The sequence below is a fragment of the Parasteatoda tepidariorum genome, chromosome 6 (assembly GCF_982258835.1).
Source record: "Parasteatoda tepidariorum strain Cologne lab strain chromosome 6, Ptep-v5.0, whole genome shotgun sequence".
NCBI lineage: Eukaryota > Metazoa > Arthropoda > Arachnida > Araneae > Theridiidae > Parasteatoda > Parasteatoda tepidariorum.
Window position 1 is genome coordinate 99,906,524 of NC_141760.1, and position 27,218 is coordinate 99,933,741.

Consider the following 27,218-nt stretch of genomic DNA (forward strand, 5'->3'; position numbering starts at 1 on the left):
AAAGCAATATTTCTCCAAATTTTTATCATGATTCAGCTTTTCAGTCAATTTGAAATATTTCTTTTTTTTGCTAAGTTTCGAATTTTAACTAAAATAAAAATAATTCATTTAGAAAACTAATTAAAGGCGTTGCATTAGCAAATAATAAGAAAAATTTTATTTTGAAAGGAAATGTGCTTTTGTGGAAAGTTGTTTAATTCTTGAGTGTAATGATTGATGCTATCTCTTAACGTACACTCGAAACATCTGTGTTTCTTTTAAAGGAAACAATGTGTTCTGTAAGTTTAAAAAAAGGGCAGTTATATCTTTCAATTCTGGTAGTTTATTTTTTCATATGTTAACAGCAAAGTTTCTGAAAAAGTATCATGAAGAGTTATTGCATTTTTAGAGAAATTTAAATTGCATAAATTGTCAATCTTATATCTTGTCAACAGTGGCTTAATTTAAATGTATATTCGTATATACAGTGGTGGCCAAAAGTGTGGACATTTTTTGAACGTTTCATGTTTTTCAACTTTGTGTGCTTGTAGAATATATTAATTTTCACTTAAATACAAACGTTTATATATTAAATTGAAGGTAATTTAATGTAGAATTTAATAATAAATACAGTATTACAATATCTGTATTACAAAAAAAGATATGCAACTAATAGTAAGATCTATCTTAGATTTGCATTTTTTTAAAGTGATACTTACACAACCAATACTTAGTAGGATAACCCTTATTTTTTACGACAGCTTTACAGCGTCTTTTCATCGAGTGAACGAGTGTTTGGAGTTCATCTTTCGTAATCACATGGTGCCAAGAATCAATTATATCTTCAACAGGTTGTTTTTTATTGGATGGACGTTTTTTTCGTACAAGAATTTTCAAACGTCGCCACAAATTTTCAATTGGATTGAGATCAGGGCTGTTTCCTGGCCATGGTAATATATCTATGCCTTTATTTTAAAACCATTCTTTGCATACTTTTACTGTGTGGCATGGAGCTGAATTCTGCTGAATAATAAATGGTGCGTTGTTGGGGAAGAGATCCCTGATGGAAGGTATCAATTTTAGTTTCAGGACAGTGTCGATGTATTTTTTGGGATCCAGCAAGCCATCAATCACTTGAATTCGGCCCACACCATCTGCAGACATACATGCCCAAATCATGACATTTTTTGGGTTTTTTGTAGTTACTTCAATGCAATCAGAATGAAGTGCTTCACCTACTTAACGTCTCACGTATTTTCTATCATCACTACCAAAGAGCGATATTTTACTCTCATCGCTCCAGATTACTTACTTCCATTGATTTTCTGACCATTTAATGTGTTCTTTTGCCCACTTATTTCGTTTTTCGCGTTGCTTTTGATTTAAATATGGTTTTTTCCCTGGAATTCTAGCTTGTAGGCCAAATCCTCATAACCTTCTTCTTACTGTTCTTGAACTTACTGCAATACCCGCTGCATTCATTTCACAGCTAATGGCATCTGATAGAATTTTTCTATCATGAAGGCATAGCCGTTTAATTTTTCTATCGGCAGTAGCACTTGAGCATTTTTTTCGGCCTGATTTGGCTTCATTTTCCACTGATTTCGTTTTTTCATAACGTAAACAGAACTTTCGTATACCAGAACAAGTCACTGAACCACCAACTTGTCTTGCACGTTCAGTATAAGAGAGGCCATTTTCTCTCAATATGACAATTCGGCTTCTTTTTGTACTTGTTCAATTAGTTCTTCTTGTTGATGACATTGTTTAAAATTAGTTTAATTAAAAAAAGGACTTTAAATATTCAAAAACAACAATACTCTATTTAATTGTACTAGTAAGCATCATTCCACAACAATAACTCTTTTACCATCCAAATAACCTAAACTATAGTTACAGACATTTGATTGGTCCAAAGAGCAGTGTTTGTGATTGGCTAGAACACTTTTATTACAAAACACGTACTTATTCAAAACGATTTGTGTTTGTTTGTGCTACTAAAATGAGCATAACTTTTTTCGTAATGCAGATATTTTAATTCTGTTTCGTTATTAAATTTTACATTAAATTACCTTCAATTTGATATCTAAACGCTTGCATTTAAATAAAATTAATATATTCTACAAGCACACAAAGTTGAAGAACATGAAACTTTCAAAAAATGCCCACACTTTTGCCCACACTTATATATATATATATATATATATATATATATATATATATATATATATATATATATATATATATATATATATATATATATATATATATATATATATATATATATATATATATATATATATATATATATATTTTTTTTTTTTTTTTTTTTTTTTTTTTTTTAAGATTTTTATATTTCAGAATTTTAAAAAGAAAATGCATTTGTCAACATTATTAAATATTTCGTTACAAAACAAAACGTAAAGGAATTTTCAACCTCAAAATATTTCTTCGCCCCTTATTTAACAATATTTAACTGTACTAGCTGCCTTTAGCGATCAGCTTGGTCACCTTTCAAAATTATCTTGTACATGATATAAACATTAATGGTAACCCGAGTCGAATCCCCAGCAAAACTGTACTTAAATTCTATTCTAATTCTATTCTAAACTGTATTCTAATTCTTCAACCTCTTCTCCAATCCTAACACCTTAGTTAGATTCAAACGATATATTAACTAAATTTTTTCCATGTCAAGCTGTTGCTTTGTCCACACGGAAATGCTTTGATTTTAATTTCAACCATTTTCAAGAGAGTGACATTGTCGAATTTCCTTATGTACTGAGTTTTAGTAATAATTTAAAATCTGTGAGGCATCCATAAATTCATTCTAACCCAGTAAGAATGGGTTCGGAACATTGGCAGAAGAAGTATTAAAATTATCTCGGTCGAGAGATAAGATAGTTAACTCATCCCAATATTCCTTTACGTGCTGCACTACTTCCTCACGCACCGCTCGTGCCATAACTTGAGTATTATATAATATATATATAAGTATGCTATTACTCGATAAAGACAAACTCGGTCACAAATAATTGGTATGAGTTGCTTTAAGTATGCGGCATTTTAGAAAGGATCAAAAAAATCAATCTAAATGATTTTTTCGTAACTTAGTTTGTATTTCTAAAAGAATACAAAACTATTCTAAATGAATAGTTAACGAATAATGAATTCTTTAACACTATTTAAATTATTACTTTAGACAATTTAACAAAAGGATTAATAACTATAGCATTGCCAGTAAATAGAGAAATACACGAGTTAATGGAGCCACACAAAAGAAATAATATTATATTATATTAACTAGTATTATATTCTGATATTATTATCTATTTTTGTAACGTAGCAATTTATGAAAATCATATTTAAACAATAGATTAGATACAACAAACTTTACGTATTAAGTTGTATTTGCTTTCAAAATGAAAAAATGCAAATAAAAAAAGTAAAACAAATGCAATTAAAATGAAATTGTGAAACATTTATAGGAATTAATTTTACTGCACGTTATTAAATAATCGCGATAGCGATGAACATTTAGCTTGTTTTTATAGTGACTTAAAATTAACGATGGATTTTAAAAATAAATTTGTGGATGAAAGAGAAATGGTGAACGAGCAAAATGATTAGGTTTGTTTTACAACAATGGATTCGGAGACTTATATGTGTAATACAGACATTTTTTGAATACTTCGATTAAATACGTTATTTGTTTACCGTCAGAATCAAAAAATAATAATGTATCAATCAAAAATTTAATTTTTTTCTGTTATAAGAATATTTCTTAATAACTCTTAAGAATAAACTCAATATCACCATTTTAATCATTGTTCGTTTATATTTTTTTAAACTAGTGGGCTGCGCCCCCTGCTCGCTAACGCTCGCCAACCCCCGAAAATTGCTACGCAATCTTATATGGTTTGCTTCGCAAACCAAGCTCGCTTCGCTCACTACTAACTTAAGTACATTGAAAATGCGCAAAATTCTAAGAATTCAAAACAATCATTTAAATCCATATAACAACTTTTTTTTTCAAAAAAAATTACATCTTTTTAGTAAATACTAAGTCATTAAAATAAATTTGCATGTAATTTGTTAAACCTATTAGAAATGTGCTATAGTATAAAATCTTAAAGCGTAACAGCACAACTGAGACTGATTTTTCAATGAATAACTAATAACAATAATAAAACAAATAAATTCATGATATAAATCAAAAATCGTCAAATAAATTCGTGATATAAATCAAAAATCGTCAAATAAATTCGTGATATAAATCAAAAATCGTCAAATAAATTCGTAATATTTAAATTTGTGAAAAAAAGCGCTTTGGACAAAATACTGAAATATAGAGATCTATCGACAAAGACTACTCACTTCTGCCTAGCTTAATAGTATGAGATTGCGGCAACTGATAGGATGAATTTCGGAAGAGACCAGAGAATGCTCTCTCTAGCTATTTCAGTTTCCGTTTTTAAAAGCGCTATATGTTGAGCCACCTCAGATCTGGCATGTGACATTTTTAGCGGCAATCATTGGCCGATTTTCTAGCATTGCCATTCGGGGAGTTGTAATGAGGCTTTTTTTTTATCGCCGTGTAAGAGAAATATATATATAGATAGATATTTACATTGAACTTTCTTACAAATAATATTGTTTGAAATACAATAGTGAGAAAAACAGTATGATCAAAATTACTACAATATGGTAAAATTTACCGTGTTTCTGTCTCTATGGCCGAATCCCTTGCCAAAAGCTTCAGTAATTTTTATCGAGCCCTCTGGTAATGATTTTGGTAAAGTTAGCGCAACAAAACATGGTTTTATGATATGTGATAAAATTTGATAAATGTGGTAAAAATTGGTAATTTTATCATGATACCTTAGAGCAGTGTTTCCTAAAGTGTTGTAAGCGTACCCCCAGGGGTACGGGAACAGTTCAGCGGGGGTACACGCTCTTATGCAAAATGTCTTACAACAAACGAAAATTTCAAAACATTTTATTTAAAAACAAAACTAGCCATGAAAATTTACGATTATGTATTTTTCTATGGGCTATTTTTTGCAGAGTTGACAGTTAATAATTAGTGGTGTCAACAGCCAGTTGTGATTTTTAACTTTTGTGCAATTTTTTTATAGTAAAGGTTTGTAATAAATTCTACTTATTTTGATTATTTTTATAAAATATAATTTTTATTCCTAACATAGAATATGGATCGCTGGTCGGTTGTACCGAAAAAGAAACATATTTTTAAAAAAATACATTCATTTTTTTGTTAGTGGTACACAGCGTTACCAAAAATGTAGAAAGGGTACACAAAAGTCATAAGTTTGGGAAACACTGCCTTAGAGCAACTATAAATAAAAAACTATTTATTCGGTTAAATTTACTTTTCAGTTTTGTATTTTTAACTTAATGTGCGGTAAAAAAAACTATAATTTTGAAAGCCAGAATTTCTGGAAAACCGTTACCATGTGAATGGAAAAATTTGCCAGTTGTTAAAAATTGTTTGAATACCGTATATTTTTGTTCTGTTAGCCAAAGTTATAGGGATTTTTTTTACCAGAAATGCTCTTACCATACAGTAAGGTAGTTTTACCAAACTTTATTCCCTATTTAATATATATTTAATATGTTAAACACATAACATTCATTGTCATGCAAAAAAAAGGCAAAACACGCAATATGAGGAAACTTTCAATACAAATTTTATTTACATATTCGTTAATTTCTAAAAATTATATATGATTAATATATTAAACACATTACATTGTCATGCAAACAAAATGCAAAACAAGCCACATGAAGAAACTTTGGATACAAATTTTATTTATATTTTAGCTAATTTCTGAAAATAATATATGTTTAATCTATGTTTAATATATTATACACATTATATTCATTGTAATGCAAACAAAATGCAAACCACGCAACATGAAGAAACTTTTAAGACAAATTTTATTTATATTTTCGTTAATTTCTAAATATTATTACATTTACTAATAACTTAAAAAATTTTAAATTTCGTTACGCTTTTGAGAGCTGTTTTTCAAGATATTGAAGGATTAAATACCACAATATGAGTCTTTTACTTCAAATTATTAACGCTGAAATACCCGTTTTATAAAATGAAAAGATTTTTTTGTTGTTGAAAATATCTCCAATACTTCAGAAAATACTTTAATAATTATTCTCTGCTGCACAAATCATGACGTACAATATATCAAAATCCTATTTCAAAAATCCAAACATCAGTTTCTTGAAAATCATTTATTTCAAAGCAAATATTTATGTAGGAAAAAAATATGAATTATCTTGTTATTTTTAGCATACAAAACAAGAAAGGTATACACAGTTTGAAACAAAAGGACGGATGATTCTGCTGCTCTATTTATTAAGAAAAATATGGAAAAAATATTCCATATGTTGTTTGCATTCGTGATAAATCTTATTTTCACCATATATTTCATAGGCAGCTAGAAATATATTTCTTCAGTTTTCAATTAATTCAGGGTGCTCTAAATTAGACTAACAATTCTCAGAATTTTAAAACAGGAAAACATTTAATGTTTTAAAATAATCTTACCACAAATTTATGTGACAAGTCACAAGTTTTCTTTTATAGAGTTTCTAGTTTTAGTTCAAATTTTTTCAACGGATGGCGTTACAAAAAGTAAACATTTAAATAAAGGCGAATCGTATGAAAATCCCATCATATTATTTGAAAATCCTTTACTGCGGAAAAATCAGGTAAAAATATTTTTCAAACATCCATCATGAGGCACAATAACGTAAGCTAAGGTAATAAATACATAATGTTTTCATTTTTTTCCTGATTTAAATGTTAATTATGGGCAGCTTGATCAATGGAAAATCTTTTGAACTAGAACCAGAAGTTCTGGAAAGATGTGTTTGTGTCCAGTCGCATACATTTGCTGCAATTTTTTTTTTAATTTTAACTATTTTTTTTATTTTAATTCTGGATAATTGCCGGCCAGGTGACCGAGCGGTTAGCGCGCCTGACTGCGAAGCCATTTTCTGCGGGTTCGAATCCCGCTCTGGGCTTGGATGTTTCTTTCTCTCTTTGTGCTGCCCTCTGTTGTGTGTGTGTGTGTGATGTGTGAATGTGGCCCACCCTATAAACGGGTCTGTGGCAGTGTGGCGTGGGCAATGTTGCTCGCCTCCGTGACTTTGGTTCACAAGTGCCCACAGAGCAACGCTAAATGAGCAACAATTCTGGCATCTTCATAGTCAAAGATTAAAATTCAGTGCCTGCCATTGGAAAATAAAAATTCTGGATAATTGCCAGTTTAATTTAATACATACCAACGCCAGTTTAATAGAAATGAACGATCCTGTTGTTACTAATACCACTTGCCAGTACCATCAAATCTGTTTGGTGAAACCAAGAGAATTTATGGCAGAGAGTGCGTTTCATATTTTTCAGTGGCGTGTCATCTATAGCCAAGAGTACGACTTCCGCAACGCACACGTCACTCCCCGTTTATAAGATGAACCCATTCATTCATCCACATATCGTAATTTTAACCTGAACTAGAGAATGATCTATCTCCAATTCAGTACCTTCAGTGGCAGGATATGTAATTGGAACATGCGGGACTTAGTGACCAGACCAATTTAACATGCACCAATCACTATTTACTACACACGGTTACGTCTTCGACCGGCGGGGATCGAACTCACGACCCATTGGACATGGGCCCAATGCCCTACCAACCAGGCTATTCCGGTCCGAAATAAACGTATTCATTAGTAGGGACATACAAGGTAAAAGAGATTTTCAAGTTTGAAAAAAAAAGTTTGAAATCATAATCATTTCTGATTTTTTTTCCAAGGAAACTTGGAGCCATAAATGGGTGATTCATTATTAAAACAGATATTTTAAATTTGATATAGAATTGCATTTGAACTATAACACATTAATTTTAATTATTTTTAAGAAAAGACAGAAATTGATATTTAGTTAAGAAACCAATTATATCTATTTTTTGCCAGTTTTTGTCTTGTTTAATAAAATTGAATGATTTGTAATTCATAACGCATTTTTGCTTTTAAAAATTGCTTTAATGAACGATTTAATTTTAAACGTAAAAATTTGTATACCTTGCTATTCAAAAATTTTTCCATCGTCAAAAAAATTTATTGTAACAAAATATCTTGCATATAAAAATTATGAAGCGAGATTAAAAATTGTGAGAAAAGTTTTTGATTTGTATTAGTAGGTGCAGTGGTAATACGAAAAAATTAAAATTAACGTTGAATTACGTTGAAATTAACGTGACGTTAATTGAAATTAACGTTAATTCAGTCGCTAATCTCACTTAAAGGCTGTTTTTTGAAGGCTCCGTCGTAATATGAAAATATGCTTTTTTGCGAATAATATGCTGTTTTTATAACTGCTGTGAGTTTGCAACTGTTACTCATGACTGTTAGGTCAAGTCTAAAGATGGCACTGTCAACGTTTATTTTTCGAAAATGGCGCAAAACGTCAATATGGAGAAAAACCACAGTTTTGTGAAAATAAAAAGCGTTTGTGTTCTAATTATTTAATATTTAAAAACCTACTCCTACGCTGCATTACCGGGGCTCATAAAATTTGCAAATACTGAGAATATGGCAGTGATTTTGATAAATTTCTTCTATAGGTGGAAAAATGGCGTCAGATTGGTCATTTTTAAAAAAGTTTAGTAATTTTCAAAATATTTCAGTTATTTGTCTGTTCTAAAGCCCAGATTCAGGTCAAAACTACTATCTGTGGATGAATGAATGGATGTATGAATGGGTCCATCATATAAGCGAGTAAGACGTATGGTGTGGCAGAAGTCGAATTCTTGGCCATAGATGGCGCCACTGGAAAACAAGAACAATCGCGCGCCCTCTGCCTCAACAGGCATACGTCAACAAAGCCCAGATAATTTTTCACAGCAAGATTATATATACAGTTCAAAATCATAGCATTGCTGCAAGTGAAAGGCACTTAAATTATGACTTTTTGTTTTCCTTGGCGACAGAATTTCGAAAAACAGCCTTAACTATTGGTGTTCTTTTTTACGGAAAGAAGATACCCTCAGCCCCTCATATTCTTAATTCCAAATCTGATGATATATGAAAATCTAATAATCAGCATAAAAGTCATTTAGAACATGTTTTTTTTTTTTTTTTTTTTTTTTTTGCATTACAACAGACGAATAAATTCATCTATTGCTCATATATTTACATTACATTGAGATTAGGTAAAATAATCCTCATAAATTCCGTTCTTAACTCTTTCGCCTGTATTATTTCTGGATTCAGTAATCTTCAGTCAATATTATTTTCATTGATCTTTATTTAAGGATTTACTTCCTCCTGAACATCCTCTTCTCTCTCAAAGAAAAATAAACGGGTATTTTTTTTTAATATAATAATTACTACTACCCTATTTCTTTTCATAAAAACAGAACCCTTTTAATCTCTTCTTATAAACATTACTTGAATAAAAAATTATTTGGATTCTAATAAAACTATTTAAACTGAAATATAAAAATGACTCATGCGGCTTTAAGTTCGTAATTTAAAACTCAAATAACTTTCAAGAAGTGATGATGAATATTCAATAAACGAATAAACTCTGTAGTAGCGTTAATCTTCTAACGTTGTATATTTTAACTAGGAAAAGGTGAGTTTGAGTCACTTAATGAAAAGCGCCCCGAAGAAGATTAATTCAATTTAAATAAATTTTATTATAATTAAATTTGTATTTAATTATTCCAGCCTTATATTATAATTTATAATGAATGCTAGCATCAATTGATTTGTTAATTTAATTATCTTCTGAAAAGATGGGAACAATAATATTAACTGCAGCTAATTCTGAATTCAATTTGGTTCACTTCGAGAAGAAGATCACCGGTACCCACACCTGTGACTTATGCCATCAGCGCCAGCTGATTGCTTATCAACAAAATGGCGTGTTTTATTTGTATTTAATCAATTTAGAAGAAGTTACATTTTGTACTGAGTGTTGATAAAACTTGAATATAAATTAACTTTAAAAGCTTATAATAACTTAAAATGAGAGCTAAAATCTTTTTATTTGTATTACATCATTTTACCATACTTTTCTTATAATAGATCTTAATATTATTTTATTTTAATTTAATAAATTTTAAGCAGGTAAATGCTTACAATAAATGGTAGAGTGTTATTTATATTCAGTCATTGTTAAAAAAAAAATATAGCTTATAATAATGTTAGAGCATTTTTATGCATTTTATAGGCATTCATAAGCATGCTATAAAATATGTTACCTTATAAAATATGTTAATGTCATTTTATTCGTATTTAACAATAATGAATTTAAATATTTTAGCAAATGATAAATCGATTTATAAAGTATTTAAACGACATTTAATTTTATAATCAAATAATAACTTATATAAAACTAAACTCAGTGGCGGCGGCTTATGGAGGGCCAAGGCCTACTTTGCCCATCCCTAATTTCTTGACCTTGGGCTGCAGAGAGCAAGAGCAGATTTTGTGGTTTGGTGGCTAACCTAATACAGAACCCTCAGTGTTTAATCTCCAAACATGTTTGATACTCATTTTATAGACCCACTAAAGGAAGGAAAGGCTGAGTCAACCATGCCCGGTACCAGGATAGAACCTCAAACTTCTGGCGCGGGAGCGTGAAGCGCTAACCAATCAGACACCGTTTCAGCAAGTAATAAATCAACTTATAATATGAACGTGAAGATATATTTGAAATTATTAAATGAGTAAATTTTCAGGCACAGGTATTTAAGCTAGCTATTACGATAAATTCAAAATTCATTTAGTTAAAAAAAATATTATTTTGTCGTAATAGTAGAAACTGCACTATCGTTTACCGGCACAATAATGTTTATAAAAAAAACTTGTCAAAATTCAATCTTGTTAAATTCTTAATTTTAAAAAAGTGTTTTTCTTAGTTAACCGTATTTATGAATACGAAGCATAAACCGATTATTTTTCCTCCCTTTCTGTAATTTTCGAACATAGTCTATTTTCCAAAGATTTTAAAAACTACGAAATAAGTTTACAACGAAATAAGTAACAAACTATTTATTTCGAAGCATAAAGTTCATAAGGATATTATTCAGATGTTAACTAAGTATTGCACTAACTCAAAGTTAACGTCTTTTACTCTCTTGAAAAGAATAAAGCGTAGGATGACTGCTCTCAAAATTTGATTTATCGCATCATTAAAATGTTCGCTGTTTAACGCTAGTCTAGAAAGATCCTCGGGAAAGTCTTTTAATGCATTTATAATAAAAGTGTATGAAAATGTCACCAAAAATTCACAGCTTTAAAAGGACACTACTAAACACTTGTAACACCAAAACTAGCAGTGTTTTTTGAAGATATTATTTAGTGATTTTTTTTTTCTTTTCCTCTGAAAAAAAATTATAAACATTTGCATCAATCATGCAGTTTTTAAAAAAATATGTAAGTTATTAAACTCTAAAGATAGTTGTTAGCATAGGCTTCGATAATTTCTTCAAATTTTTATTCATAATTATATATTTAACAGGACGTACATTATTGAATATGATTTATGTATTTTGAATAGAAATTTGTTTAAAATTGTATAGAGCATACGGGTTCACGGGTTTCAATCTATATGAACATATGAATCCTTAACACTTATATAACAATATAAATGATTATGTTACAATATATGTATCCAAAATATATGAATCCTTAATATAATAATTAAGATAAATTAAAAAGATAGATATTGCTGAGCACCCAATTTTACACTGTCTAAAGTTCATTAATCTTTATCATTTCACAAATCGAAAAATATAAACATAGTCAACATTCTATGTGTAACCGGAAGCTACATTCATAATATACATGTGCTAAGTTTTTAATTAATAAGGATTAAAAATTTTGTTGAGCCCCCAATTTTACACCGCCTAAAGTTCATTAATCCTTATCATTTAGCTAATCGAAAAATATAAACATAGTCAACATTCTATGCGTAACCGGAAGCTACATTCATAATATACATGTGCTAAGTTTTTAACCAAATAAGGATTAAAAATTTTGTTGAGCCCCCAATTTTACACCGTCTGAAGTTCATTAATCCTTTTCATTTAACAAATCGAAAGCTAAAAAGATAATCTGAAACATTCTATGTGTAACCCGAAGCTACATTCATAATATACACGTGTTATGTTATTTTCCAATGAGAATTAAAGATGTTGTTGAACACCCAAGTTTACACTGCTTAAAGTTCATTAACCCTTATCACTTAACTAATCAAAAACTATAAACATAAGAAACTTTTTTTAAAAAAGAGTGAAAGTTGGCAGGTATGCATTTATAAGTGATTCACATTATAATTTAATTTTTTGCATTCTCAACTGTAAATGTTAAAGTTGAAGCTGGAAAATCATTGATATGCACATTATCCATCTAATAAGCAGATAAACTGTTTCGCTCCGTTTAAGTGCATAATCAAGTGTTTTCTGCATTTTACCCTGGTAATTGACACATTCCGTATGACTTTCGTATCGTTTAAGCTTAAGTCTCATCAATTTAGTTCTCATAATTCTCATGTAATCGTAATAATGTTTGATTCGTTGTATTATAGTTTTTAATTAATTGATGATCTATTCTGTCACCTAACTTGCATTAACATGATTCTTCAGATATTGAAAAATGAATAACATTACGTTAATTTAAGTGCACAAAAATGTTACCGCTGTTCCACAAAAGATCTTATTTTATTTTCAACGAGTGTCTAATAGGTAATGTGCAGAATATATAGGTAACGTGCTGGTTACTTACTCAATTCGGGAAATAGATTAACTTTCGGCACTTCATAGGGTCACCATGGTTAATTTGCACATTACCTGCACTATCGACAGAAAAACTGATTTCTGCTCTTAAACGAATATATGATGAAGGCAGGTGAATCTATGCAAAAAAAGATATTATTAAACATTTTTAACAAATACCAGAAATATTTTATTTTATAACCGTCGTTGAACAGCCGACTCAATTAGAAAGGGTTCACGACTACTAATGTTCAACTCCGTAGCCTTGTAATTTTGAGACCAATCCAGAAGACAAGGGAACTCCTGGATCGAGTATTGGGAGAAATTTGCCTTCGCGGAGGACTTTTTGATGGAGCTAGCCCGCATTTGCGTTACATGGAGAGGAAGACCACGAGAACCTCCCACAATTAGCCTGACGGCAAGGGGACTCTAACCCATGATCCGTCTACCACTGATGATATTTCACGTCAACACTGTGGTTCGTGCAAGCCGGATGCGGAATTCGTATCGACTGGGATTCGAACCCGGTTTGCCTCATTGGAAAGCGAACGCTCTATCCCCTGAGCCATCGCGGCTTAATACTAGAAATATGTAATTTAGAAAGATGAAATGACATAAACATGCCTGGAATATATAGGCATGCTTGTAAAAATTCCAATAGGACACACGCTTTTCTTTTTTCACTTACATCTCCGAATTTAAATTAGTAAAAGAAATATTCAGTATTAATGTTGCTGTTGCCAATTCCTTCGTTATTCAGCAACAGCTAGATCGAATTCACGAGTCCGTGAATCATGGCAAAAGCAAGCAACAAATGCAGTTGCAAGAATAAGCATTTAAGTTCGCGATTCATTAAAGCAAGGGTATAACAGGAAGAAGCAGGATTGATAATGCACTTGGTACATGTAGGAAAGACCCTACATGTACCATGTACATGTTTTCAGACTTCTTCCCTATGGTGTCCAAAGTTTTGTACCAACAGAAGCTGTACCAATAGAACCTTATACCTAAAATGGCGGGAATCGTTGAGTGATTCCTTTGGATTTTTTCGTAAACATCCCATAACTCCAGGCATTTTGGGTATAGAGTACCCTTTGATATACATAAGGCACCCTTTGATATAGATAAATTTCACTTTCATTATAAGATCAAAAGTATTATAACACATCTATAATTACTATTTATAGAGCAAGGGAAACATAATTATCTAAGAAACTAATGTAGGGTAAACCAACCAGTGAAGGAACACTACCAAGTGAAGGAACATTTCATATATATTGATTAAAAATAAGAATTTGAAGGTTTTTCTTTAGATTGATTGGTAACAATAGCTTACTGCCAAGCAATAGGAAGTCATCTAGCAAGGTTTTGGATTACCTGGTCAAATAGACTTCTCTGGAGAAAAAAATTTTATTTGTTATTATCTCTGCAGCACCTTGTTTCTTTGAAAAAATCATAAGGTGAATGTTTGTATTTATACGTTTGAAGTGGAATTAATTGCATGCAATAGTTTTATTTTTTCTCACTGTGAAAAAGAGAATTCAAAATATAGTTATTGAAGTTACGTTTTATTTTTTAAGCATCATAGCATAATAAAGTACTGAGATAAGGGGGTGTTTATTCACTGGATCACCAAATGATGAAAAACCAGTGAAGGAACAAGTGTTCCTTTACTGGTTTTTTTCTAAGTTAATGAAAATAAAAGATAAACTTTAATTTTCTTGTACCTTTAGTGATGTTCCGCATCAAAAGTATGTTAAAAATACGAAAGACAACTTCTAACCAGTGAGGAACCAGGCATGCTCCTTTACTGGGCATAAATTTCCCAGTGAAGGAACAGTATGTGTTAATATGTAGACACTTTAATTTTCAATTCATGATTACAAAAAAAAGTAAACATTTTCCAAGTATTTATATGTTATAATTTCAAGAATAGGATTGTTTTTAAATATTTGTATGGCTTATAAATTCATAAAGAGCATTAAAACGTAACCAAAATTAAGTGTTCCTTCACTGGGTGTTCATTCACTATTAAGAGCTGTTCCTTCACTTGGACTTCTTACTACTTTTTATTTGAACCTCCAAAACTTTAAAACAATATCATGCAAGTTCTCTACAATTTTTTTATATAATTTGCAATTAGTAACAAATGTGTTGACACTGTCAGTTGACTAAAATTATGAATTTTGAAATTGATATGATTTTTTAAAAGGCAAGCGAAGCTTAATTGTTCCTTCACTGGTTAGTTTACCCTATACGTATAACTGAAGAGCCAGTGTTCCAGTTTAATCAAATTGTTTCGTTAATCTAACAAAATACCATAGAATTTCGATGATCAACTGTATAACAAGGTTTTATTAAATTAATTATGATTATATATTAGTATTTTAGAAGTCTAATTGATATACATGCAGACAATATGGGAAGTGCCACAAAATCTCTAATTATACATCAATCTTCAGTCTTCCTAGTGCTAAGTTGCCCGTCGGGTTATGCAAAAAGTTCAAGTACTTTATTCGTATTAAAACTAAATTATTTAAGAATAGTATATTGTAGTTACAGAATGAAAATTTAATGAGAAAAGTCCTAATTCGCAAAACTAAATCAATTTAATCAAGCAGAATCATAGAGATGTCACGCTCCCAGTTTTTCATCGCACCCGTTTATGTATTTAATTCTCTGGAATTATTGAAGCATAAAGTTTTTACATTTCAGTTGTTTCCTGCGTTTTTGTAATGAGACACTCCCCGAATAGTTCTCTTAAAACATTGTTATCTTGGTGGCAATCAATCCTCGCATTAATATTCTTTCTTTTTTTTTCACTCTTAAGTTTTAACCATATATCTCATTCCAGACATCTGCATCATTTCAGGAATGCCCAGAATTCTGAACGAAAATAATTGCACGAAAGAGTTAACAATTTTAGGTTATTTATTTTTTTATTTTTAAACTTCATTATCACAGCGCCATAGTCATTACATAAATAATAAAAAAATTTCTTGCAGAGTTAGCAGAGAAAAAACATATAGGACTGAATAATTTTTGTTCCAATGTTTGGAATTTTTTTTAACTAAATGTCAAACTTACTGGTAGAAGGGGATATCCTTTTAAAATAATACTTATAAGAGAGAAATAAAAAACTCTCGACTCTTTCTGAATGTGTGAATTACGATGTTCTGTCGAAATTTATTGACAATTGTAACTTAGAATTAAGAGATTAAGAAATTATTTACACACCATGTCATGTTAAAACAAGTGAATATAAATTTATAGATGTTATTGTATTGTCCCCTTTTATTGTAATTATTAAACGGTTAATTGTTGGAGTTTTAAAAAAGAAATTTAACAAAAACCATGGATGGGGTCTTATAGAGCCATGTCATGTTAAAACAAGTGAACAGAAATTAATAGATATTATCGTATTGTCCCTTTTTATTGTAAATTATTAAACGGTTAATTAGTGTAGTTTTAAAAAAGAAATTTAATAAAACCGACGGGTGAGGCTTCATAAGACCACGTCATGTTAAAACAAGTAAATATAAATTTATAGATGTTATCGTATTGTCCGTTTTTATTGTAAATTATTAAACAGTTAATTACAGTAGTTTTATAAAAGAAATTTAATAAAACCCACGGGTGAGGCTTCATAGGACCACGTCATGTTAAAAAAAGTGAATATAAATTAATAGATGTTATTGTATTGTCCCTTTTTATTGTAAATAATTAAATGGTTAATTACTGAAGTTTTAAAAAAGAAATTTAATAAAACCCACGGATGAGGCTTCATAGGACCATGTCATGTTAAAAAAAGTGAACAGAAATTAATAGATGTTATCGTATTGTCCCTTTTTATTGTAAATTATTAAACGATTAATTACTGTAGTTTTAAAAAAAATTTAATAAAACGTACGGGTGAGGCTTCATAGAGCCACGTCATGTTAAAACAAGAGAATATAAATTTATAGATATTATCGTATTGTCCCTTTTTATTGTAAATTATTAAACGGTTAATTGTTGTAGTTTTGAAAAAGAAATTTAATAAAAGCCGCGGGTGAGGGGCTTTATAGGAATATGTAATGTTAAAACAAGTGAATATAAATTAACAGATGTTATCATGCAGTACCTTTTATTGTAAACCATTAAATGGTTAATTGTTGTAATTTTAAAATGAGAATTAATAGCAGCCACAGGTGGGGCTTTACAGGGCCTTTCGGCCAGATAGTACTGTGTAGACCTGCTCCACTTCTCTTCAGGGGCTTATCGTAACGGTCATTTTCCCGTGCACCCCCATATGGGTGGGATGGGGTTGAAATATTAAACTTAATATCAAATTTAATAGTAAACTGGATATCATTAAATGTACTAAAATTTATGGCTGCCTAATTACAAAATCATATATATCAGACAGATATCAGGCAAACAATCATATATTAGAATATCATACATTAAAATATGCTCTCTCTTAATAAACGTACCTAATTTTCAAAGGATATAGATTTTTGATTATGAAAATAAGAAGGTGACCTCAATCATCTGGAAAATATACTCCCTATAATTTAGTTAAAAGTGCGGTTGAAAGTTTGGCTTTCTTAAAGCTAGCGTCTCATTTTAAATATTTCGTCTCATCTCGAGAACTTTTCAAGCTACTTAAAAACTATTTGTTAACAATAATAAAATTTTTATTTCAGAAATAATACCTAGCAATAAAAATAATTTTATAAATTATTAACGACCTAAAACGATATTATTAACGATAAATTTTGATAACGACCTACTTTTGTGAAAGGTGGATTTACAAAGAGCAAAACCAGTTCGTTTGCCTGAAGAAGGAAAAAAAAGTTTCATGTCTCTAAGTTACATCAGACAATCAAACAGGTTTTTATTTTTTCATCACTAGTGATGCTGACAGTTTTATAAAGTTTTTACTCACATTTTAATTTGCGAAATTTGACATGAATACTTTTTTTTACATATTTTTGACGAGGAATCTATAAATATGCATTTATGGTGGTCATTAAAAACATCCGGTATCTCTTCGAATTTTAATTATGCAATAAAAATGAAGTCATAAGTGCTCATCACCATATTTTATAATTTTTTTGTGGATTTGAAAGTCGAATAAATTTGCATGCATGATTTTGAAGATTAAAGTAACTTTAGATATCTTATTAAAATGAAAACCCTATAATTCATTCATATTTTAACTGTGTTTAGTTTAAAAGTAATCATGAAAACATATTTTTAAAAAGATTAATGCTCCCAGCATCATGTTTGGAATATTTTTCGTTTCCTTTAATCTCATTAACCGATGTAAAACTAAACAAAAAAAATTATTCTTGACGACTTATTAATTCAAGCGTTATTTTCTTAAGAAAGCTTTTTTTTTTTTAAAAAAAAATATTTTTCATAACTTTGTGAATGTATTTTTGAGAAAGTTTATGTCGTTTTCTTTTAGAGATTTTCCCCGTTAATTCCAAAAACCCGAGGGACTTAAATTTTCAAAACGACAGCAATTTTTTTTATTTAATCTTCTTAAAAAACTCATCGTATTATTGCATTTTAAGCATGAATTTAAACTTAACAAAAAAAACTCTTTATCGAGTTCATATGTTTATAATGAGAAAATTATGGTAAATATCATTAATCCATTAATGAGAATATCACGTTTATTTAACAATATTCGATATGGATATACAAATTAAACATGAAAATATCTTTAAAAAAATAAAAAATAAATTTAAAAAAATCCTAAGTCATTTTAATGTATTTAAAAAAATATTTAAAAAAAATTCGAAACGCAATGCAAACTGTCAGAGAGCAATCAAAATCTAAATCAATGTAAGATTAAAAAAAAAACATGTATTCTTATAATTATACAAAACTGGACAAATTCAAATGACTCGAATATGTTTCTGTAATTTCAAGTTTGGAATGACATTAGTTATGAAATAAAACTTTGAAAGCTGTGAGATATTTTTAGAAGATTTATGTAAGTGCGTAGGAAAAGAAAACTAATTTTATAGCAAAACCAGAATGTTTGTACAAAGTCAGATTTAGACAAATTTTTCAGGCGGGTCTGTAATGTATAGTGAGTAAGGTTTATTAATCGTAATCCTGTTTTGAAAAATAAATAAGTAAGACTAGAGAATTTTGTGTACAGTTATTTAATTAAGGATTGTATAAGTAAAATAATAAAGAATCAATTTTTTTGTTAACATTAAACTAATCAGTCACATTGTCATGTATTAATGATATTATCACGACTTAAAAATACTTCTCTTAACATAAGCTAATTTGTAGTACATAAAATGGAAATAAAAAAATACTAAGCACATTTTTTCATATTCGATAAGTTAAATGATAGAAAACGGGAAAAAAATAAAATTGAATTGAATGAATGGAAAAAAATAGAAAACATTGAAGAAAATCAATACTGAAAGCCCAATGGTGCAAATATTTAATATATATTTCGAAACTAAGTTTGAAATACAATGTTATTTTAGGATAATAACATGAATTCGCCCCCAAGATTTCAATTTTCGGAAGATTACCTATTAAAACAAACAGATGAAGAGCGAAGCCTTAATAATGAGCGAGTGCTTCGAATTCGTACAATTTACACAACTGTATTTAGAGGAGCGTTTATATTTACCTTACTTACCAATTTTACTCACAATTTCCGAACGAAAATTTAAAATTCTTATCTTTTACATAAATAATACTTTATCAGTCTGAAAAGGCCTTAATTAACCAAGCAAGGGGCGGCAAGTCGTTACAGATGGTGCGCCAAAAGTGTTACTAACTACTTTGATGTCATTAATCAATTGTCGACTTGTATACAGCTCATCATGGAAATCACGTCGCCAGAAAAGAATCTTTGATCACGAAAGTCGGTACCTCTCTGAGAGGGAAATCGTTTATTAATTAATTGTTTGTAGTTAATTAGTTGAAATCAATATTGCTTCACACATATGTAAGACAATGACTTTTAACTCGGGTGGCAGCCGCAATAGCGACCTTCTGGAAATAACTTACATAGGTCATACATAAGAGAATGAATCGGGTCTATTTTAGAACTAAATTAGCCAGAAATAATAATAAACAAATATTTTATATATTTTTTTTCTTATAACCAACGTTGAACAATTTTAGGTTGAACAATTTCAACCCAATTATGAGTTTACGACTATCAGTGCTCAGCTCAGTAGTCTTGTAATTTTTTACCCAACCCAGAAAACAAGATAATTCCTTGATCAAGAATAAGGGGGAAATTGGCCTTCGTGGAGACTTTTGACTGAACTAACCCTCATTTGCTTTACATGTAGAAGAAAACCACGAAAACCTCCCACAGTTAGCCAGACGGTAAGGGGACTCTAACCCTTAATCCGTCTACCACTGAGGATATTTTTCGTCCACACTATGGACGGTGGAATTCGCATTGACCAGCCATCCCTGGGATCGAACCCGTGATACCTCATTGGGAGTTGAGCTCTCTATCCCATGTGCCAAGACAGCTCAATTTGAGTTATTATATATTTTTCGTCAGGACTGTGGTCGGTGTGAGCCAAGAACAGAATTCCACCTCTAATAAGCCACCTCTGGGATTCGAACCTAATCCCTCATTGGGAGACCAACGCTCTATACCCTGAGCCAATACGGCTCTAATAAATTAATATGAATGTTACTTTTAATATTTTTACACATGCATTATACTCGTTAAATCTTTAAAAAATACTATATGAGTTGTCAAAATTTAAAAACAGCTTCTTTAAAACGGTTTGCGTTTGAACCAGATTTCTTAGAAAGCTATATAACGATTTTGACATGAAATTTTGGTTTTAATACAAAAAGTGAAACATTTCTTTTACTGCAAATTGTAGGTCAAGGGGTCGTGAAGGTTAAAGTTTCTTAATGTGATAAGCATTACGCCAAAATGTGATAAGCATTACGCCAAATGTCGAATTTTAGTCCTAGACAATCTGAAACCCATTGATCCATGGAAATCAGACCCCATAGTTTTTCACAATGATGGTTCAGTACCCTTACCACTAGACCATCGCTCCACTGAAATAGGTTAACTATTTTTTTATGAAAAAAATCGTTTTTTTTTAATTTTTTTACTTTAAAATGGTGTTTTGTCTTACAATTAATTTAATTTAATTAATTTTTCTATAACTTATTATATTTAAAACCAAATTTTAAAAAATCTGGCTAAATATGGGGAAAAAATTCTACGAGAAATCCGCATTTGTTCCCCTAAAACAATTTTTTTTTCTTGGGGATCACATCATTGGGCGTTCATAAATCTACTAGTCAACTATAATCAAATAAACTGGTTAAATTAAACAGATTAGAAGGCTTCAACAAACTTAATTAATCAAACCCACTTTGTCACTTTCATGGACAGCCCCATGTGTTTTCTTATTTTAGATTACTTTTTAGTGGTGTTTGTAAAAGTATTCTCGAAGTTTATGTCTTTCTGAGAAACTTCAACGAAACTTAACGATTTATCTTTTGTTAGTGCTTCATTTATAAGAACTTTATTCTAGTTCAAAAGAACATGGCAGAAGTGGTCCAAGGTTGACAAGTTTTTGTTTACTTCGATTAATCTTTTTAAAAAAAATACTCATAAATTATTCTGGAAAAAAAAATTTCGACAATTTGTTTTATATTTCTACTAGAATATGATTGATATATAATACAGCGTAAAATCACTCAATTCTAAAATGAAATTCGTTAGAAAAATAGAAAAACTATATATATAATGGTGGTAGTCGTGAGAACAGAACAAACAGGCACAGGATTTTAAAAAGAGCAAATTAATTTTATTTGCTGATCATTATAAAATAATGGCTATCAAAAGAGTGACACAAAATCATCTTGCTCCTCAATTAAAGTTAGGGAAAATCTTGCAAAGAAAATCGGTAAAATGTCTCGTTTTAGGGAATAAGGAAAATCTTAATAATTGTAATTGGTTTATTTAATAGGTCGCACGATACCCACTACCCACTAAAAGAATTTCTTAGCATTCTACATACATATATATATATATATATATATATATATATATATATATATATATATATATATATATATATATATATATATATATATATATATATATATATATGGGGGGAAATAATAATTATAAAAATAACATACAACTGATTAAAGAAAAATGGATGAAATTTTATTTAAGAAACCGGAGAAAAAACAATATAATCTTTTCATCAGCCCACACGATTATATCCCCAAAAAGAATGCTTTCTGCTATTGTATCAATATAGCCAAAGCAAAATATATTAATACAATAGTGCACTCAAAAAACATTTTTACAAAAATTACAACAAATAAAATATATAACAATATATAACAATAAGTAAAAATAACACGTAAGAACAGAAAATGAAATAAAAGAAAAAGAAAAAAGCAGTATAAAACAAAATCAATAAAGCGAGTAGCGAAATCAGATGTACTTACACGAACGGGAAATTTTTCAAGAATGATTTAAAAATATTTTTGCAACAAGATTGCCAGATTACAAAATTAGAAAACAAAAGCGCAAATTAAGTGTAACTGGAGGAATTTATTGTTTTTCTTAACTTTCTTCGTATTTTCTTGTATATATATATATATATATATATATATATATATATATATATATATATATATATATATATATATATATATATATATATATATATATATATATATATATATATATATATATATATATATATATATATATATATATATATATATATATATATATATATATATATATATATATATATATATATATATATATATATATATATATATATATATATATATATATATATATATAGCAATTTCGGGGGTTTGGCTAGCGCAGCGAGCAGGAAACAAAATTCTCTAGTTATTTATATAACTGATAACCGATTAACGGAGTTATAATTAAGTGCAGGGTGGCCTGGTACTTTAAAATTCATCATGTTTTCTGGGAGAAAAATTTTATAGATTGTATAAAAGATAAAACTAAGTATTCATTGTTTAGTACTGCCATTTTCAACAATGGAATGGTTTACAATGAAATTTCAACATTTATGCTTTTTTTTATAATATAAATTAGCAATTTTGCACAAAATAAGAGATTTTTCCACATATTTTTCTTTTAGTATTGATTTTTTTCTTTTCAGCTGTTTTTTTTTACTACACGGGGAGTTTTCGGCCGCCGGGGTTCGAACACACGAATTCTCGGACTTGGGCCCAGAGCCCTACCGACCAGGCTATCCAGGCCTTTTTTTTCTGTTGAACAATACTATAAGAAATTTCGGATCAAATTGAGGTAAATAGTACTGGCACTCAGAATACCGGTACTTTTTACAGTAAAATCCATTTTTATTGAAACATGATACGGAACGAAAATCTTATATTTAGTAATTTTTGCAGAAATAAGTACTGTAAAATCACTTAATCATTTTTATTAAATAATAATATTTTACTACAAAAATGGATTTTACGGATGATATACCTAAAGTGCTCATATTTTATACAGTAATTTAAGTCATAATTGCTTACAGTGTACTTAATTACAAATAATTAATTACTTGACTAACGTTTTAATATGTGCAATTCTTAGCAATCACAAGAGAATGTTGCATCTTGAACCAGAATCATAATTAACGCTCCGGTGAGAATGAATTTTGCATCCAGTATATGTAGTTGATACTAGTAGAAACAGAATTAATGGCCATTTTAGATTTTCTAAGAATGTGCAACAAAATTGTTTTAGATTTTCTAATTCCTGAGTATTTTTTTCAATCAATTTGATTAGGAAGTAAAACCCATAATATTTACTCATGAAAACATATTCAAGGTTTAAAAGTAGGAAAATATTAATCTCCTTAAAATAAAATATCAATTTTTAGTGAAAAATAACTTATATTTGTTAGGCCTAAAAAAATCAAAATCTTGTATGCATGTCGTACCTGGGACTATTGTGACCGAGATAACCTGGTTGGCAAGGCGCTGGACTCATGTTCGTGAGAACGGGAGTTCGAATTCAGTCAGCCGAAGACTCCTCGTGTAGTAAATGGTGACTGGTGAAGGTTAAATTTGTCGTGTCACAAAGTCCTCCACAAAGTCCTCCATGTCCCCATAACAAATTATAACTCCAGGGGTACTGGATCAGAGATTGATCGTTCTCCAATTCAAGTCAAAAATACGATATGTGAATGAATGAATGTATGTATGAAATGATCCTCCATATAAAACGGGTGTGGTGTATGGGTGTGGTAGAAGTCAAATTCTCGGCCATAGATGGCGCCACTGGAAAACAAGAACAATCACATACCTTGCCTTACAGGCCTATGAGAACAACAGCAACAACCTGGGACCATTCTCGTCATTGTACATTGATCAAGTCGAAGGTATGTGCAACAGGTTCAAACAGCACAAGCATAATTCCATGCGAACTAAGTTATTCACAATAAGTAAGAAATTTTAGAATTAAGTAAATCTGTTAATTGGCGAAGTAGTCAATTAAAATACTCTTCGGTATTACGTTTATGATTAACTTAATTTATTTTCGCATATGCAGGTTGCATTGTAAAATGTTTTGGATCAAATTTTTGTAAGATATTCCGACATTCAGAGGGCCGGTGCGTTTCAAGGAAAAATCCATTTTTACCGGAACATGTTTCGGAACGAAAAATCAGATATACCATAATTTTTAAAGTAAATATTGCAGTAAAAATTGCGGTACAATACTTTACATTAAAAATGGATATTACGGTTAATAGGATTTTAGGGATAATGCACTCAAGCTGTCGATACTTTATACCGGATATTCAAATTTAATCAATTAAAAAGTTTTAAATATAAAAAAATTTTAAAAAAATCAAAATCAGTGTCACCCAGTCAATCAGTGTCGCAGAACATTACAGAGTTCAGTTTTTGGTTTTTTATTCTGCAGACTTTTTCGAAATATTCTTTTTCTGCAGAACTTTTTTTTCTCCATTCTGCCGAATTCTATTCAAAAAACTCCTTTCTCCTCATATCGGAGATAGATAAAATGCTCGGAATTTTTTTTTCCAACTTTCTTTTGATAATAAAAGCATTCCGCTTCAGCTAGAATTTCAGATTAATATTATAGAAATTATTTCTAAATAGCAAAAATTTAAGAAACATTAACTATACAAATATTTTTTTAGAACAGGAGAATATCGTCAACAGTAATAGAATATGTATTCTTTCATATGTCGATTTAAGGAAATTCGTTCATTTATAATTAAAAAAATTATATGCTGTTCTATTGAATTCATGGAGGCTTTTTTTGTAAACAGAAAACGCTTCTGTTACTTTAAATTGGTAACGTATATATTTGCTACTATTAAAAATGTCTCTCTGAAAGATATTAGTACTAGAGAGAATTGTCGTAGAAACGAAAACATTCTGCCAAAGGGGTTAACATCCTACAGTCCATATTGTACTAAAAAAAACTAAACTTTTTCGAATTATTACTATTTGCATTAAAAAAAATATTCCAAATGATCCTGGGTTCAACATCCATCCTTCTTGTTTCAACAAAATATCACTTATGATTGATATTATTTTGTTAAAATAATTTTTACAGATTATTTGATGTGGTTTAAATGCATCTAAACACATAATTTTCTGAAAAATATCTCAAAAGTGATTTTTTTTTAAATTTTTAGCTTTTTAATAATATTTTCCTGTTTTGATTTTTATTGCACATTGTTATTTGAAGAAATAAACACTTAAAACTTTTTAATGAAACAACGTAATTTTTATGCCTTTGAAATTTTTAAAAATTATTGAATACTATAAACTCAATTTAAAATGTATCTAACAAAAAATAGAATAATTTTTAACACAAAGAAAACAAAATTCGTTTCTGGTAAGAATTCGAAATCATTTCCTAAGTAGTTTAACAAAAAGAATTTTAATCTTATCGAAGCCTTTTTTGATTGAATGTCCTACAATATGTATAATTTTTTTTAAAGATTTAACTCATTTACTTCTGTAATATCTTTCTGGAAAAAAACAGAAACAAATTTAAATAATTGCTAAAGATGAGCAATAAGAAATATTTAAACCTAAATAATGTTATAAAGCTTACGCATCAATCTAAACTATTTAGATCGAAAAAAAATATTTTATTACTTTTATATCGCGGAAAAAAAGTTTTAAAAATTTTAATTTCTTGAAATAGATTAATTTTAAATTTTCAGACACAACCATTCTCAATTTTTTAAAAATATATATAAAACCTTAGAAATTTTTTTTTTCATTTATTCTGGTTGCATATTTTTTAAGTTTTTACTTACCTCTTTCTAAAAATCTTTGTTTTTCATAAATGTCCAGTATTGCCCATATAAATTTAAGTGATAATAACTCAAGTAACGCACCGCGAAGCGAAAATCATCGAATGCTCGTTTACTGAAATTGTAAAGCAATTGGTACAGCTTCCTCGGTCGCAGCACAAAGCGCATGCGCGCGTCTGCCATGAAGATCACTTCTTTTAGTTTATTTGCTTCTCCTTTCACTAGCAATTCATAAATTATCGGTTGTTGAAGTTATTTCTAAAACCTTTTCAACTTTGGAATTCAATTTGTAATAAGTATGTCAAATAAAATTATATTTATAGGTTATATGAAGAAATTATAAAACTTATTTTGCAAAAATATTTCTGTAGCTTGATTTACATTCAGCAATTAATTAAAGTAAAAAATTTCTATATTTATTTAAAATATATAGTTTCATTCTATTAAGAGAACTACCGAGAACTCTACTTTATTCATACACTATTAGAAATTTTGGAGTGACTTAAACGATAACGTTGTTTAAATTTAATAACACCTTTATTATATTCAATAAACTCAGATTTGCCTCTCTCGACTACTGTGGTTTTTCCACTTTTGTTTCTTACCTTTATTTTTCCATTCTTTGTTGGCTTCTTTACGTTTTATATTTCAAAACACTTTTGTTTCTTCTTATTTACTCATGCTAAGTCTTGAAAATGGGAGCCTGTTTTTGAGTGTTTGAAACAAGTCTACTGTTATTGTCAATGTGTATATTACTAAAGCGAACGAATTTTTTAATCAATACCTTTATTATTTGTTGAAACACTTTATCATACTTCCATCACTTGTTAACACTATGCTATGGTTTAACTCAAACAGAAGTGTGATTTATTTCCATAATATTACTGAAGTTGCAACAAATTTGAACCGTGACATGATTCAAAGTATCCCTATGATATGATCCTTACTCAAAGCATCCCTATGATAAATTTTTTACCAATTGTTAAATTGTTAAAATTTATTGTTAACCTTTGTTAAATTTTTTCCCAAAAAATGTCGAATTTTTTTTATTTTTAGTAAAAAAAAAGGGGGAGTCTCTCTAAAA

General features: G+C 29.4%; 1 protein-coding gene across 1 annotated transcript in view; it reads right to left on the minus strand.

Annotated features, from left to right (window-relative positions):
* The window catches only part of LOC107447492 (RYamide receptor), an 86,925-nt gene extending 60,654 nt beyond the window's left edge, over nt 1-26,271 (minus strand). Inside the window, exon 1 of the mRNA XM_087166264.1 lies at nt 26,138-26,271. The gene's annotated coding sequence lies outside the window, so the exon portion shown is untranslated. The remainder of the gene's footprint in view (nt 1-26,137) is intronic.
* Between the last annotated feature and the right edge of the window lie 947 nt (nt 26,272-27,218).